At 37.9% G+C, this 18,829-nt stretch overlaps 1 long non-coding RNA gene across 1 annotated transcript in view; it reads right to left on the bottom strand.

The window, feature by feature from the left end:
* Positions 1-18,829, bottom strand: part of LOC103793377 (uncharacterized) — a 384,615-nt gene that overhangs the window by 109,628 nt on the left and 256,158 nt on the right. The window contains exon 9 of the long non-coding RNA XR_013526722.1: positions 18,359-18,411. This is a non-coding gene — a long non-coding RNA (uncharacterized LOC103793377). The remainder of the gene's footprint in view (positions 1-18,358; positions 18,412-18,829) is intronic.

The raw sequence follows: 18,829 nt of genomic DNA, 5'->3' as shown, positions 1-18,829 counted from the left end.
GGCTGACTGAATCTCTGCCTGCCAAGACTATGCTTCCAAAGGCTATTGGCAGGGATGAGGGGATGGGCTTTACCCCATTGTAGCAGTGGCAGTGCAGGATCACAAACAGTCATCCACTGGCAGAATGATGAAAGAAAAAGTCACCCATGCAGACATGTGCCAGCAAAGTGATATGGGGAGTTACAATGGGCCCAGGAGAAGCTTCAGTGTGGGGAAGATGTGTGTGGGCTCATGCATGGCCATGGGGGACACCCTGCTGAAGCTCTCCACTGGTTAGGCACAGTCCACCCGTGCAGAAGCTATGATGCAGGCCCCGCGGGCATCTGAGGCTGCCTTGCAGCCAGGCATGGTCTGACTGGGTTCCTGGGAGAGGCCAGAAAACCAAGGGGTGCTCAGGTCAGACCAACTTATCTGATGAGCCATGTTCCCCTGAAGAGTTAAGGACCAACGGTTCTCCTAGGGCTTAAGTCTCCTATGTGAACAAGTTGAGCAGAGTGAAGTACAAGGGTGAGTAATTTTGAATGGGTACAGAGTTTCAGTTTTACAAGATGACCTATCACATGGATGGTAGTAATTGTTTCATAACACTGTGAATGTATTTAATACCACTAGACTGTAGATTTAAAATGATTGAGATGGTAAATTTTATGTTATGTGTACTTTACTACAAAAAATTGGAAAAACAAATGTTGTCTTCAAAATGTTGCATCCTTCTGCCTTAAAAGTATTCTGATGAGAATCTCCTGCCTGCCCATGAGTACGTAACAGTTGTCAGATTATCACTCTACCTATAGTTCACTAAAGGCCTAATTAATGTGAAAAATTGTCTATCTGCCTTTATTCTTATCACACACACATTACCTTCAACCTTACATTCTATCTTTAGGATATGTAGAATTTCTCTCAATTCTTTGAACGTAAGTTGTTCTCTTGACCCTTTACCAAATGGGAAACTCTGATTGACCTTTATAATCCCCACTATTTTAAAGATGATGGTAGAGACTTTCAACATACCTCAACCACTTGGAAATAGCAAGATAGTACATAAAGATCAACTCTGTGAAATTTAGCTCATGAAGTAAAATAGGAGTCCACCAGAATTGTGAAGGACACCTTAGATCCCAGAGAGCAAAACACCAGCATAGAGCCTCTGTGTTGTTCAGTTGAAAAAAGTAAGTTATGCTCCAGTATGTGAGAGAGGAAGACAGCCTCCCCCTGCAACTCTTGTTTCCACTGGGGATATGAGCAACCTAGGATGATGGAAAGCACGTGTGTCTCCCACACCCTGGAACTAACTTGGGAAGAGGCTAAGAGGCTTAGAGATGCTGTAAAGGAAAGACACCATGATAACTTGCACACAGTTTTAGTCCAGAGTCTCAGTCCAGACCCAGAAGTGAAAGCAGGATGCCATTTTTTAATATGGATGCATGCAAAGTCAGCCATTCTTTGTCAACACAGCAGTGTGGCTACACAGGCATTTTAGTCTCAGGCCAGAGACTGGAGCACCTGCTCTCAGTATGGTAAAAACCTCCATAGCCAGAACTCTGGAAAACACCTCAGCAGTAGAGCAAAAAATGTTTTCCCCAAGCCTGGTGCAGGAGGAGAGCTGCTACAGTCGTAATTTCTCCTGTGTGGCAAGATTTGCAGCCAGGGCCAACTTGACAATCTAGAACTGATTGGTATGTCCATTGCTGGCTCCCCTACCCTGCTCTCCCAAGATTGTAGTTCATTGGAGCCCTCTCTGTTCCACTCCCAGGCTGAAATCCAGGCATTTGGAGCATCCACTTGCCTGGACCAGCAGCTTGAGCTACCCCACCCGTCCTGGACAGAGATCATGGTGCAGGAAGGCTCTGTCTTGTCCACTCCCAAGTAGATCTTTAAGCATTCAGAGCACCTGTTTGTCCTGTTCAGCAAACTGAGCCACCTGAACCTTCTTGGACATAGATTGTGATGAAGTGGAGTTTTCTCTTCCTCTTGCCCAGGCAGGTCTCTCTCTCCAGGCATTTGAAGCACTCTTTTACTTGGTTCAGCATCCTGAACTGCCTCACCCTTCTTGCACATACATCTTGGTACAACATGGCTTTCTTGGTCCCCACCCACACAGATCTCCAGGTGTTCAGAGAACCAGCTCATCTGGATTAGCCGGCTAAGCAGTCCCATGTTTCCTGTGAAGATATCCTGGCACATCTCTCTACTACATGCTCAGGCAGATCTCTAGGCATTAGGAGCACCTGTTTTTTGGCCCAGCAGCCAGAGTCATTCTAACCCTCCTATGCAGAGATCTTGGTACAAAGGGAGCCTCTATACTCCACACTCAAGCAGATATCCAGGCATTCAGGGCACCATTCATCTGGATCAGCAATCTGGCCTGCCCCATCCTTCCTGTGCAGACATCCTGGTACAGGGAGAATCTTTGTGCTTCATACCCAGGCAGAATGCCAGGCATTTGGAACACCTCCTCATCTGGTTCAGCAGCCTGAGCCACCCTACCCTCCTTGAATATAGATCATGGTGCCCCACGTCCCTCTCTGCTTCATGCCCAAACAGATCTCAGAAATTCAAAGCACATGCTTGCCTGGTTAATAAGTCTGTCATCCAACACTCCCGTTTAGAGATCTTGGTGCAGGGGACCCTCTCTGCTCTATGCCTATACAGAGCTCCAGGCACATAGAGCGCCTACCCTTCTGCTTAGAAGCTTAGGCCATCCTTCAGTTTTGTGCAGAAAACCTGGAGCTGAAGCAGTGTTCCAGCTCCATCCCTAGGCACAACTGTGAGCATTTGGTGGCTGCCCACAGGATTCTCCATTGGTCTTGGTGCCTTTGCCTGCCATTAAGAGACCAGTAGGTGGACCTGCCCAGTCATACCCTCACCATTTATGGCCTATGCTGCTCTGGGGCTGGGCAGGGAGCTCAGATCACTATACATGCCATTAATTATTCTACTGTCTTAGGCAATAGGGAGTTTCTGCCAGTAAATAAGAATCAAGTATATATCCAGATATGTTGGCCACAGCCAGCTCTTACCTATAAATGCCATCAATAGGTTGTAGGTTGAACTCCACAGTCTGATACAAAATCAGTCAAAGGAAATGCATAAGACTATGAAAGCAAAGCCAAAAGACCCTACCCAGCATTCTCTACAGTCATCTCTCCCCCAAAATGAAGGGAAAAGGGAAACATCAAAGAATAATGAAAGTAACAATATTAACATTATACAGAAAGTAAGACTGCTGCTCCAGAGGTTGCAAGACATAAGCCTTGGTGGATTCCATGTGGTGTTAAACCTGCAGGTGCACAGAGTGCAAGAGCTGAGGCTTGGAATCCACTGCCTAGTTTTCACAGGATATATGAAAAAGCCTGGATGTCCAGGCAGAAGACTGCTGCAGGGTTGGATCCCTCATGGAGAGCCTCTACTGGAGCAGTGAGGAGAAGAAATATAGGTTAAAGCCCTCACAGAGAACCTCTACTGGGGCACTGCCTAGTGGAGCTGAAAGAAGAAAGTCATTGTCCTCCAGATTCATAAATTGTAGATCCACTGGCAGCTAGTACCCCCAATCTGAAAGAGCTGCAGGCACTCAACACCAGACCATGAGAGCAGCTGTGAGGACTAAACCCTGCAAAGCCACAGGGGCAGAGCTGAGTAGGCTCTGAGAGCCTACCCCTTGCACCAGTATGTCCTTGATGTGAGACATGGAGACAAAGGAGATTATTTTGAAACTTTAAAACTTAATGACTGGCCTGCTGGGTTTTATACTTGCACGGTACCTGGGGACCCTTCGTTTAGGTCAATTTTTCCCTGTTGGAACTGGATTATTCAGCCAATGCCTGTACCCCCAAATTAACTTTGTTTTATTATTATTATTTTACAGGCTTATATGTAGAAGGGACTTGCCTTGTCTCAGATTAGACATGGAACTTTGGACTTCTGGGTTAATGCTAGAATTAGTTAAGACTTTGGAGGACTGTTAGAAAGGCATGATTGTATTTTGCAACGTGAGAAGAACATGAGATTTTATGGGGGGCATGGGCAGAATGATATGGTTTGGATGTGTTTCCCCATCCAAATCTTATGTTGAATTATGATCCCCAATGTTGAAGGTGGATCCTGGTGAGAAGTAATTGGATCATGGGGTGGAGTTCCCATGAAAGATTTAGCATCATCTCCTGGTCCTATTCTCATGAAAGTGAGTGAGTTTACATGAGATCTGGTTATTTAAAAGTTGTGGCACCATCCCCTCTTTCTCTTTCTCCAGCTCTGGCTATATGAAGTGCTGGATCCTCCTTCACCTTTCTATTATGAGTAAAGCTTTCCTGATGTTTCCCTGGAAACCAAGCAGATGCCAGTATCATGCTTCCTGTACAGCCTGTGGAATGATAAGCCAATTAAACTACTTAAAAAGAATATTACACAGTTTTAGCTATTTCTTTATAGCAATACTATAAGGACTTAACACCGAGACTATAAGGAACATATTAGAAAATTTACAGGAAATGAATAAACTGGAAATGCACAATCTTCCAAGGTTTGATCAGGAACCAATTGAAACACTGAACAGAATAATATCGAGTTTTGAAATTGAGTTAGTAATAAAACCTACCAAACACAGAAAGCCCCAAAGCAGATGACTTTATAGTCAAATTCTACCAGATTTCAAAGAAGAGCTAGTACCAAGTCTACTAGAACCATCTCAAAAAGTCAAGGAGAAAGAACTTCTCCTTAAGTCACTCTATGAAACTAGCATCACCCTGATATCAAAACCTGGCAAGGACACAAATAAAAAAGAAAACTGCAGACCAATACAATTGAGGAACATAGACATAAGAATTCTCAACAATATCATAGCAAACCAAATTCAGCAATATATCAGAGAGTTAATCCACCATGATCAAGTAGGCTTAATTCCTAGAATGCAAGGTTGGTTCAACATATGGAAATCAATAAATAAGATTCACCAAATTAATGGAAGTTAACACACATAAAAATATCATCTCAATGAACTTGAAAAAAAGCTTTTATAAAATGTAATATACATTCATTATAATAACTCTCAAAGCTAAGCAGTGAAGGAACATACCTCAAAATAACAAGAGCCATCTAGGACTCACAGCAACCATCACACTGAATGAGCAAAAGCTGGAAGCATTCCCCTTGAGAACTGCAACAAGACAAGAATGCCTACTCTCACCATTCCTATTCAACATAGTCCTGAAAATGCTAACCAGAGCACTCAGTCAAGAGAAAAAAAAAAGGCATTCAAATAGGAAACGAAATAGTCAAACTATCCCTCTTTGTTGATAATATAATTCTATGTTCAGAAAACCTTAATACTTTGCCAAAAGGTTGTTAAAACTGATTAGCAGTGTTAAGATTTCAGGAAACAAACTCAATGTACAAAAATAAGTAGCATTCTATACACCAATAATCTTCAAGCTGAGAGCCAAATCAAGAATGTTATCCCATTTATAATAGCCACAAAAAATGATAAAATACATAGGAATACATTTAACTAAGGAGAACCACAAAACACTCCTAAAAGAAATCATAGATGACACAAACAAATGGAAAAACATTCCATCCTCATGGACTGGAAGAACCTGCATAATGAAAATGGCCATGTTGCCCAAAGCAATCTACAAATTTAATGCTCTTCCTATTAAACTACCAACATCATTTTTCATAGAATTGGGAAAAAATGTCAGAATTTGTATGGAACCAAAAAGAGCCTGAATAGTCAAAGCAATCCTAAGCAAAAAGAACAGACATGTGGACCAATGGAACAGAATAGGGAACGCAGAAATAAAGCCACACACCTACAGCCACCTAATAATTGACAAAGTCGAAAAAATAAGCAATAAAGAAAGGAGTCTGTCAATACCTGATGCTGAGATAACTGGTGAGCCTTATGAAGAAGAATGAAACTGGATCCCTACTTTCTACATATGCAAAAATTAACCCAACATGGACTAAAGATATAAATGTAAGACATCAAGCTATAAGAATCCTGAAGAAAACCTAGGAAACACCATTCTAGACACCCACTTTGGAAAGAAATTTATGACTAGATCTTCAAAAACAAATGGAAAAAAAATAAAAATTGACAATTGGGACCTAATTAAATGAAAGATCTTCTGTGCAGGAAAAGAAACTATCAACAGAGTAAGCAGACAACCTAAAGAATGGTAAACATTTGCTGTGCATCCAAAAAAAGATCTGATAGCCACAAATATAACCCATCCAAGCAACTCAACAAACAAAAAGCAAATAACCCCATTAAAAATTGGCAAAGGATAAGAACAGACACTTCTCAAGAAAAGACATACAAATGGCCAGACGAGCATGAAAAAATGCTTCACATCAGTAATCATCAGAGAAATGAAAATCAGAACCACAATGAGATACCATCTCACATCAGTATGAAGGGCTATTATTAGAAAGTCAAAAAACAAGATGCTGGAGAAAATGAAATGCTTATACACTGTTGGCGACCATGTAAATTAGTTCAGTCATGATGGAAAGCAGTTTGGAGATTTTTCAAAGAACTTAAATCAGAATTACCATTCAATCCAGCAATCCTATTGCTGGGTACATACTCAAAAGAAAACCAATTATTCTCCCAAAAAGACCCATGCACTTGCATGTTCATTATAGCACTATTCACAATAAAAAAAAAGACATGGAACCAACCTAGAACACCTCCATCAGTGTGGACTGGATAAAGCAGATGTGGCACATGTACGTCACCATATGCTATGCAATCATAAAAAAAGAATAAAATCATGTCTTTTGCAGCAACATGAATACAGCTGGGGCCATTATCCTAAGCAAATTAACACAGTAACAAAAACCCAAATACCACATATTCTCACTTATAAGTCGGAGCTAAACATTGGGTACTCATAGATATAAAGATGGCAACAATAGACACTGGTGACTACTAGAGGGGAAATGGAGGGAGAGGGGTAAATGTTGCCCAATACCTGGGCAGTGGGATCAATTTGTACTCCAAATGTTACACAACATACCCAGGTAAGAAACCTGCACATGTATTCCCTGAATCTAAAATAAAAGTTGAAAATAAGTAAGTTAATATGAAGAAATGAAGGCATTTAAAAAAAAAGATTTCAACCTTGATGTTATTTTTTTCCATGCAAATTTCATAATTCCCTATTTGGAGGTAGATAACTCTGTCTGCTTTCATGAATTCTTCTCTCATAGTACCCAGTATGCTTTTTGCTTGTCCTTCTATAACTCTGAGGTCCACAAGGAGAGGAGCCATATCTTTCTTCTCCAATATCACTACTACCAAAGTAGCTCAGTGCCTATAAAACAACAGGCACTCAGTTAATATGAGATAAACAAATGAATAACTAATTGACTAAAAATATAGATGGAAGGCAAAACATAATTTTGATCAAATACCCAATATGATCTGGAAATTCTTGCCATGGCAACACAGAGCTCAAGATTTATCTATTTCTTGAAAAATTTTACATTCTATTGATGAGGATGTTGGGGAAAGGTTAATGCATCACAGCTCCATTACTACTAGACAAAGCACCATAAGCATTCATCATAATAGCTGACACAATGAAAGGCTTTCCAATCAGTGCTCCAAGTGCATTGTGTATATTCACTTACTTTGTCCTCACAACAACCTCTTACCATAGATACAAATATATTCATTTTACAGATGAGGAAAATGAGGCACAGATTGGTTAGTAAACTTGCAAAAAGACACATAGCAGAAAGTCAGGATTTGAATTCAAGAGACCTTGGCTAGTAATAAGACCCATTTCAATTGATACAAAGAGAACAATTTTAGCATCAGGCAAATGAGAAATATGGGAAAATTATATCATGGTTTTGGTTAAAATTGTGCACCTTCCTCAATCATGTTTAGAGTAAAAAATACATCTACCTGGTCTACTGCTAGTAAAGAACTATGGGAGGGAAAATTTTCTTCAAAATGGAAGAAACTGCAATTTCAAAGTACAATTTCCAACTACAATTTAACCTTTATTTACCACTAATCAAATAAAATCAAAGAGTTTTTAAATTCAGAATGCTCTTTTTTGTTCCATAGGTAAAATATTGATACTTGCTAATATAGGAATTTAATATAAATGATTGCCTTGAAGAAAATTTTAAGAATAAAAGAAAATATGTATCAGATATGGCTCCTGGATATCAACCTTTGTACCATATTACAGAGAAAAAGTCATAAAAATTTGAGAATGGTAGGTGAAAGTTAAAAAAGAATAAAAACTGCAGGCCTTCTCATAGCCTTTACTACACTATTCATTGTGAACCCCCGTATATATTAGGCAATGATACCTAAGCTATTTAATCCATCAGATAATTTTAAGGGAGTTTTTAAAGGATTTTTATGCTACTGAATTTATTGGGGAATTATTGGTCTAGCAGATGGTAATATTCTTATTTTAATATCCTACAGTTTAGCCATTGGAAATTCATCATCTGGTTTTTACCAACTGAATATGGTACCATATGAAAATGCTGCAAAACTATCCACTAATTGCTATGAACACTGATATTTAGAAAAGCTATTAAAACAGATTTATTACAACATCCTACCAAGGGTGAAGGACAAAATGAAATTTAAGATTTAATTCGACATTCCCAGTTAAGGTTTCATTCAACTTAACCATGTAATAGCCTTACACTGAAAGATTAAAGGACTAGAGTAAAATACCCCTTTGGAAAGAGATCATCACATGGTTTACAGAAATAGAACTACCTCACTAAGCTAATTATAAAGGGAAAAACCTAACATAACACTATCAAATCTACATTTGATAGGTGTACCTGACAAAGAGAATGAATCCAAGCTGGAAAATATTCTTCAGGATATTATTCAGGAAAACTTCCCCAACCTAGCAAGGCATGACAATACTCAACTCCAGGTAATACAGAGAACACCACAAAGATATTCCTCAAGAAGACCAACCCCAAGGCACATAATTGTTAGATTCACTAGAGTTGAAATAAAGGAGAAAATACTAAGGGCAGCCAGAGAGAAAGGTCAGGTTACCCACAAAGAGAAGCCCATTAGACTCACAGCAGATCCCTCAGCAGAAACCCTATAAGCCAGAAGAGAGTGAGGGCCAATATTCAACATCCTTAAAGAAAAGAACTTTCAACCCAGAATTTCATATCCAGCCAAACTAAACTTCATAAGTGAAGGAAAAATAAAATTTTTTGTGAACAGGCAAGTACTCAGAGATTTCATCACAACCAGGCCTGCTTTACAAGAGCTTCTGAAAGAAGCATTACACACAGAAAGGAGCAACCAGTATCAGCCATTCCAAAAGGTAAAGAGCATCACCATAATAAAGAATCTACATCAACTAATGGGCAAAACAGCCAGCTAGCATTAAATGGCAGTATCAAACTCATATATATCAATATCAATCCTAAATTTAAATGGGCTAAATGCCCCAATCAAAAGACACAGACTGGCAAATTGGATAAAAAGCCAAAACCCATCAGTGTGCTGTATCCAGACCCATCTCACATGCAAGAATACACAAAGACTCAAAACAAAGGGATTCAGGAAGATTTACCAACCAAATGGAGAGAGAGAAAAAAAAGTAGGAGTAGCAATTCTCGTCTCTGATAAAATAGACTTTAAAGCAACAAAGACCAAAAGAGACAAAGAAGGACATTACATAATGGTAAAAGGATCAATTCAACAAGAGCTAATGATCCTAAATATATATGCACCCAATACAGGAGCACCTAGATACATAAGGCAAGTTCTTAATGACTTACAAAGAGACTTAGACTCCCACATAATAATAGTGGGAGACTTTATCACTACATTGTCAATATTAGACAGATCAACGAGACAGAAAATTAACAAGACTTGAACACAGACCTAGAACAAGTAAACTTAATAAACATTTACAGAACTCTCCACCCCAAATCCACAAAACATACATTCTTATCAGTACAACATCACACCTACTCTAAAAGTGACTACATAATTGGAAGTAAATCACTCCTCAGCAATTGCATAGCATTTCACGGGTTTAAATGAAATATTGGTTGGCTGCTTGTATGTTATTTTCCTCCCTTATTCCTTCCTGTCTCCATTGTTAAGCACATTTATTGGTATAAAAGAGGTTTTCAATACCCATTTTTAGACTGCATTCTTGCCTGGGCAATAGAGCAAGATTCCTGTTCTCTCTCCCTCTTTCTCTTACTCTTTCTTTCTCTCTTTTGTTCTTTTTTTTCTTTATTTCTCTCTTTTTTCTTTCTTCTTTTCCTTCTTTTTCTTCGTTTCTTTTTTCTCTTTCAAGAAAAATAACACTATAATAAAACATGAATTTCTATTATTGTATTCCTTTAATTGAACTAAATACAATTAACAATAACTTGGCATCCTGTAAGAAATTATGCCAGGAAACTAACAATGAACTCAAGCCTATGTAGAGGACACATTTCAGGTCTCCAGCAGTCCATAATTAATGAACATCTAGTAATAGTCCATAATTAGCCAACATCTATAGAATTCAAAACACATGCTGGACAAAAACATGGAGAACCAATCAATGACACAGATCAGAATAATTCAGGGGCCAAAACGATGAAAAATTCTAATGTAAATTGATATTTCAATTTGATGCCTATTCCTTCCACTTAACAGATGAATACAATGAGACTCAAAGAAGGCAGGTGACTTACCAAGACCACAAGGAATGTCAAAAGCGGAGTCATAACCACAATAGTTTTGACTCAGCTTTTGACTTTCATGTAACCTTGGTAAGTCTACATTTGGTTATGTTGAACCAATTGCAGTTTCTGATATTCACAGTTTTAATGTGCAAAAGTTATCTTTCAAATGAAAAAAGAAACAGGAAGAGACGAAATAGAAAACTTCCCTACTGCTCGTCCAGGATCTTCAGTCACAGAATGCCAGACTTTTGGTTTAAAAGAAGGGGGTTGAGGGTGGAAGGGTGAAGAAAGATTTGGGGTTTTGAGTCTCAGCTACCAAATAGAAGATATCTTACTTAAATATTTAAAATTGTCTCTAAGTATTGGGAAACTGAAAGAAATAAAGTATAAGACCTTTCCACTTCAAAAATAATAAGATAACCAGTAGAGCAAATGATTCACTGGAGAATGAATGTAATTAAATAACCGATGTGAATAATGCACCAGTTTGCAAACTTAAAACAACTTCAAATTATTTTGAGTACAATCGGAGGGTTGGTCACAGTATTTCATGCTTCTTTTGTTTCTCTGCAAGGTTTATTAGCTCCACCTAGTGTCAAACAATCAAAAAACACCGTTACAGGACAGAAATCAGCATAACTGCACTGCTGGTTTCTTCTTTTCCTTAGAAAAGCAAGCTACCACCTGTAGAATTATTAACCTCTTCTGCCGAACTAGAAGCTGTGAAAGCATTGAAATTTATTGTAAACTTCAAAGTTCATGACAACCTTCTATAGTAGGACATGTCTACACACTCATATTCTGAAAAAAACAAATAAAAAATGAATAAATTGTATATTCAACCCAACAAATATTTTTCATTTCATTCCACAGACCTTATTGAGCACATCCTTTGTACCAGGCAATGTACAATGGACTAAGGAGAGGAAATAAAATATAACATTATTGTGGAGAAGAGAAATAAGGAATCAAACAAAATGGAATATATTAGGTGCTTACTACCTGAAATGATTTTTAATAATAATGAGTGTCCAAGTGAAGATTAAAGAGAAAAAGCATGGTTTGCAGAATAAACAATCTTGTGATAGCTTTTAAGCATGGAATGAGAGAGTCTTCCAAGAGTTGAATATGGCAGGGGGACCTGAGAGATGGCAATAGTTCAGAGGCAGGTTCTGAAGTCAGATGGGCCTAGGCCTGGCTCTGCTATTTCACTTCTGTGTGATTTGGTTTTCACATTTGTTAAACTGGGATAATAACATTATCTCTCTCATTGGGGAGTTGTAAGGATAAACAAAATTAATATGCAGAATGCACTTAGAACAGTGCTTGGCACATTGTGAGTGCTCAACATTGCTGGTTGCACCTGTTTTCACTGGATTTTAAATGCTGTGGACTGAAATGGGAGGAAGTCACCAATGATGCACAAATTCTCATTTTGTTGACTAATGGGAACTGACACCCTTCTCTTTCACATACATGTTCCATAATGGAGCCAGCTCATTGATGCTCATGACCAGAAGTTTATTTTCTTTATCTAAGAACATGGTGGGAAAGTCTAGAGAACCAGCTGCCTCAGAAACGATCTCTTTCCTTTTTCAGCCCTAGCATGAGAAGAATTTCCACCAGAACTTCTCTATACACGTTAAAGTGATCAAGGCTCAGTGGTTACTTGAGGCCAAGAGTCTCAGAGTGAAGAACTCTATGGTTCCCACAGCCTCCTCTTTGCCAGGACAGAGGATGATTGACAGGGCAGACACAAAGTATGACAAAAGACCACAGCTCCAGAGGAATTATCTCTTGTATCTGCCAGACTTTATTTTCTGATGTTTCTTGCATCTTCTGGTACAGTCCTGTATGTTTTCCACCAGGAAACAAAGAAAGAACTGAAGGAAGAGGAGAAAAATAAGAGAAAAACGAAGAAGAGAAAGAAGAGGAGGACAGAAACTAATATATATTGAGTGCTTACATCCTAAGCATTTTATATGTACCAATCTTCTTTAATTAACACAACAACCCTATGAGATAGCCCTATTATTATTTACTTCTTACAAATGAGAAAACTGAAACTGAGGCCCAAGGAGAGTAAACAACTTACCCAAAGTCACACAGCTAGTATGTTGAGCAGCATATCTCTAATACTTTTTAACTACCACACTTACTGCTTTCCATGAACCTTCAATCCTCAAAGGCTGTCAGAATGATGGGCCACCTGATCAGGCTTGCCTTACTCATTATCCTTCCCATTCACCAGCAGGAAGGATCTCCTGCCTAAATAGCTGTTCTTCAAACGGGCTAAATTCAGCTAGGTAATAAAACTATATGTGTACATGTATGTATGTGCGTTTATGTTTGAGCAAATTGACATTAAAATAAAGATGAGTTCTAATTCAGCCAAACTCATATGTACATGAACACACATACACACACCCTACCATACCCTACCTTAATACCTAATTCTCCCAGAAATATTTGACTTTTAAAAGATTTTTAATTCAAATTGTTCCTGGGCAAAATTTCTCATAAAGCCAAATTTCTCAATATTTCTCATAAAGTCCAAATTTCTCTTGAGAACCCCTTACCTTATTTCTGCAGCCTTATCTTCACTACCCATAGACATCCATAATTGTTTCTTCTATAAGGACTAAAGAAGGCAGACAAAGTTGGAGTAAAGCCGCAGGTTTAAAAAAAAAATAGAATGGGTCAAAACTCAAGAGAATGATTATTTTTACACTAAGAATTTATTGTTTGACCCTAAGAATCTCTGGATATTACTTTTTCCAATAGACATGTATGTTTATGTTGTAAGAGTATTTTGGATCCCACCAAAGCTGGGCTATACAAATAACAAATAAAAATGGAAATAAATATTGAGGATTATATAAAAACATAACAAGATTTATGAAAGTTATTATAATGTAATCTGATCAAAATCTCCTTTTGCAATTTGTGAGGTCACTTTCTTACATCAACAAAACACACATCAAGATATATTTGTTTTGTAGATACCACTATGCACAATAGAAGGCAATGACTAGACAGGCAATGACTAATGGGCTTTCAAAACTAGTTTTGCATTCTTGATCTCATTAGACTCATCTAGTGTACCACCTACGTTTTCTCATTTCTCACTTCTGTTGAAACAGCCTGAGTCACTATTTTGATTGAAAATTTACAATAGAAACACTCTCTGAAGACACTTGGCAAATAGAGTCACTGATACTTCTCTACCCAGACTTTCTTAAATAGAAATGCAATCTGCAGATGCCCAACAACTTGAGTAAGAGGTGTTTTCATAGCCCCATTTTCTTACAAAGACAAAAGGAGAGTGTAGGGGTTTTTCCTTAGCATTACACAAATGTTTCGAAAGCATGTACTATACAAGACATCATAGTAGACAACAAAATATACGAATGAGTAAAACATAATCTCTAATCTTAAGGACCTTGATGTCTACTTGAAGAAATAAACTTTTATTAATTTTATTGAACATGTATTATGTTAAGGTAATGATACTGAGTGCTAATAAAATGTGGGCTACATTCCCTTGAGAAGCATGGTCTGGTGGAGAGAAATGAATTGACAGTTACACATAGTAAATGTTACAACAGAGTAATACACAGAGTAATACACAAAGTAATATGGGTGTACAATGAAGATGAGGATGTGGGAGAGAGGTAACCTGGGGGTTGCCTAAGCTTAACATTAAAGGATGAGTGAGAGAATTCAAAGTTTGCAGAGTAAAGCAGTTAGGAATTAACTAGATTGTTTTTTAATGGAGAAAGACAATCCAGAAAGCAGAAGAGGTCCAAAAATGGAAGCTGAATGAAACAGACAAATATATGAAAGGTAGCTTTTGGTAAAGGCTATTAACAAGGCATTACAACAAACTAAAAGAGTTCAGAAAGAAGAGAAATTACTTCTGACTGGAAGAATTTGGGAAAGATTTTCTTGAAATGTGATATTTGAGAATGGGTCAGATCATGTAAGCACAAACTAAGAGGATGAGGACAGCAACAGGAAGGAAATTTCAGTTTGCTTCCATCTTAGGAAAAGCATGGGTCTGCAAATTGCAACCATATCTTAGGCAGACTGAAAGACTCCCAAGTGGATATACCCACCTATTCTTTCTAGTGAATAAAAAAAAATCAATAATAAAAAATTAGTATTATTATTCTGCATGATGATTTATGGGATTCATTATATATACACTTAATCTATCAACAGGAGTATGGATATTTAGCAGCCATCTCTGGTGCCCTGCAGCACAACTCTTGAAACACCTCTGATTTCAGCCGAGCTGTAGTGGACAGCTCCATACAGACTCAGCTCAACCACATGCTGAGAGCATCTCACCAAAAACCCTAGGAGTCTTCTTTCTTTCTGCCTCAGAAACCTCACTGGCACTGTGCTGGGCAGAACAGAAGTGTCCTAACGCTGCTAGGCTTTAGGGCTTAAAGAAGACAGAACAATATACAGTGTAATTTAAGAATTCAAAGAAGGTGGGAATGTGAAGAAATCAGAGAGTTGGATAAGGTGAACTGTTAAGGTTCTCCATAGGTTTGAGGAGGGGTCTAGTCTCCCAATAACCACAGTAGCAACCTCAATAACACACTCTTATACTGGAGTTTTCTCCCTGCCTCCTCTGTTCACTTATGAAATCACTTCCCAACTAAATAACTTGCACAAAAGTCTTTGTTCCAGGCTCTGCTTTCTGGGAAGCCAAACCAAAACAGAGTTTTTCATATTTTAATTATAGTATGCACAAATCTGAAATTCTAGCTTTTGAGAAATTATGAGCTAAAAACACTAGTGATATACATATACCTCTTTTGATACTGTTGGGCTAACCAAACAATTCACAAGTTAAATTGAAAGGAATCAAGCTAGATGAACAGCAGTTCTAATTTTGAAAAAGCGTATTAATCAGATATAAAATATAAACCCAATTTTAAAACCGTGCTATAATAACTACCAATATGTACTTCTGGAAATTTCAATTACCTGAGTTTTACAATTGCCAAGATGTTGTGCCAGCCTAATATGGTAAAAGAAGGAGAAATTCAAATCCTCATTAACTTGATTAATGCTCTGGTACTTATAAATACCACATTTTGGCACTCCTTAATATCCTTCTTAATAGTTCACTGGTAGGTAAGGCTTAGTTACATGTCAGGAGTAAGGTCTATGGAACTCTGCATTACTAACTGACAAGAATAAGAATCTAGAGAACAAACTTTGATTTTTTTATTAGTTCCCAGCCCACCAACTGAGGGCTTGAAAAATCTTTTCATTGCACAAAGATATCTGTTGTGATGGGAATTTGTGCCAATGGGATTTAAACTATTATAAGTTTGCACAAAAGGTATGTTAAAAAAGCTACACTGAATTGCCCAGTTAAGAAGAAAAATAATTTATTAAACGGTAGAAAAATAAAGATTATTTTAAGAAATCTTTCTTACAAGCCAAGATTTGCTGAATTGAAACCGTCAGTAGCCAAAAATAATCTGAAGCAAAGGGGATTCCCCTGACGACTGCTAAGCAAAACAAAAGTTTTGTCAAGGGAAATGTGGAGTATGTCAAAGTGTAGAAATGAGTCATAGGGCCATTGACTTCTTATTAGAAGGGTTGAGTTTCAGCCATTTGATACTGAATGCCTGCATAAACCAGGCACCTTGCTAGACACAGGAAATAAACAAAGCAGATATGTCCCTATTCTCATTGAGTATACATTTCTAGTGAGGACACAGACAATAAATGAAAAAACAGAACCACAAACACATGCTTAGAAATTATAATAGGAAGGAGAAGTATAAGGAGAGAGAATAAAGGAAGAGACTAAATTTAGATTAGGGTCAGAAATAATGTCTCTGATAAAGCAATATTTATGCTGATCCCCCAAAAAAGAGGAGGAAAGAGTTAACCAGATGAAATAAAACAAGGAGTTCCCCCCCCAAAAAAACTTGTGTCTAATGTCAAAATGTAGAAAAGAGCTCAATGAGTTCAAAAAGAGTTTTTTTTAATGAATAGGTAGGAATATAATGATCAAGGCAAGAGTGACCCAAGATAAGGCCAGAGAAGTGAGTACAGACTAGATTATATGGCTCCTTGAGGCTGAATTTAAATGTTTGAAATTTATGTTACATGCAGTGAGATCTTAGAAATCACCTTGTCAAAATTTACATTAAATGCAAAATATAGATGTCAACAGGTTCTTTGTCAACAAGCTGACCATGTTACTTCTTGAACCCATGATTATCGGGGAATGTACTGCTTAAAAAAAGCCAGTTTTGATGCTGCTTATCATAACTATCAGAAACTCTGCCAATACAAACTTTATTTTGTGTGATTTGCCTTGATCATATAGAACAGGTTTGCATTAAAGATCCAGGGCACATCAGTATATCAGAATTACAAAACTGTGAGATGTGATTAGCTCCAAAGACTCATCTGAGGATGGGTCAGCATGGCATTTGCAGGGCTCTGGGTGAGGCAGTGAGCCCTTTTGCCCAGAAGACCACTACAGCAAGGATCATGTCAAAGGCATGGGGTGAAGTGAGGGGAGTAGACAGGAGGTTTTAAACATTATTTAACAACTTCCAGATACTAGACACCATATGAGTTGTCCTCAGGTTTCATGTCATCATCACAACCACTTTATGAACTAAGTTTAATCACCTCCATTTACAATGAGGAAAGGGAAACTGAGAGAGATTATTAGGACTTCTTCTCTAAGGAAAGAAATGGAAAGAAGTCTTTCACTACCAGGATTTGAAAAAGACCTGTCCTCTTTCCACTGATGAAGATGCTACCTAATAAAATTCAAGCTCAAACAGAATAAAGAGGTCAAAAATTCCCCTTTTCATGTAGACCTTTCTTTGTCTTATCTTAGTATTATCCTCAAAATGTCCACCCAAAGCAGACTATCAATATCTGTTAATCAGCTGATGAATTGACATGGTTGTGGCCATTCTGCAGTCTTTAAAAGGAAGTCTATTTGTGTCAATAAACAATGAGCTCATTAAAAAACCACTCATAAAACAACTTGGCCAAGCGAATTTTGTCTGATAACAGTGAAAGCAGGGTGTGTGGCTTTAGCTGCAGAGTCTGGAAAGAGCCTGTTTATCACCCAGGGCCATAGCAGTTTTGTCTTCAGGATTAAGACAAATCACTGTAAGTGTGAAGGTGTTCAGAAAAATAAGTTCTTCCATTGCTGCTGTCCTGAAAGTTTCTTTAAGTTTGCCTTTGAAAAACACAGCCAATAAATGACCACTAGGTGTCCTCAAAGTAAAAACAAAAACAAAAACAAAAACAAAAAAAAAACAAAAGCAAAACAATAAACATGGCAGGAACCTACTTCAGCACCTTTAGAAACTACATTGACTTATTTGTCTAGATTATGTGACTCTTGACCTCTAAGCGAGATAGAGGGATTTGGTAGTTAAACATAAACATCCGATCTCTGTAAATGAATTAGAGTTCTGTAAAGGAAAGGGCATTTAGTAACTTCTCATTTTCATTTTAATTCGGATTTGTATTACTCTCCTTCAGGAAAGCAGGCCAAGGAGACTTTGAATGACCAATGGAAACATTATCCTCACCAACACTAACCAGTCACCTGAAGAGCACTTTGAGTGAGAACACCTTGGGACCAGCTACTTACCAATTTAAAATGTACAAAATCTGTGCTCCGGCCGATCTTTAACATCAAAACAGCTGAAAACAAAACAAAACAAACAAATAAACAACATGGAATAGTTGGCTTGTGATTCCTGAAATAGCAGCTGCAATGCCTTTGGTTTTTTAGTTATGACATTAGCTAATGAAAAAGCACCATTTAGCAACGTATGTACCCCCAGTTAGTCTTTTAAATAAACTCAGACTTCTGTAGTCCCCATGGGTCTCTAGAGGCTCAGAGGCCCATTTCCTCCTCGCCCCTTACCTTCCTTTCATCTTTTTCTTTTCCAGTCCTTTTCCCATCTCCACTTCTTCGGTCTCTTGATTTTTTTCACTCTTTTGCCAATATCTTAGTTCACCATTTTTATACACAAAAAGTCCTAATTATGATTTTTTTATATACTCAACTGAAATAATAAGCACTTGCCATGGTTTTCAACAGTCAGGAAAAGGAAAC

The sequence above is a fragment of the Callithrix jacchus genome, chromosome 1, assembly GCF_049354715.1.
Source record: "Callithrix jacchus isolate 240 chromosome 1, calJac240_pri, whole genome shotgun sequence".
NCBI lineage: Eukaryota > Metazoa > Chordata > Mammalia > Primates > Cebidae > Callithrix > Callithrix jacchus.
The sequence above is the reverse complement of the archived record's forward strand: the minus strand, read 5'-3'. Positions and strand labels throughout refer to the sequence as shown.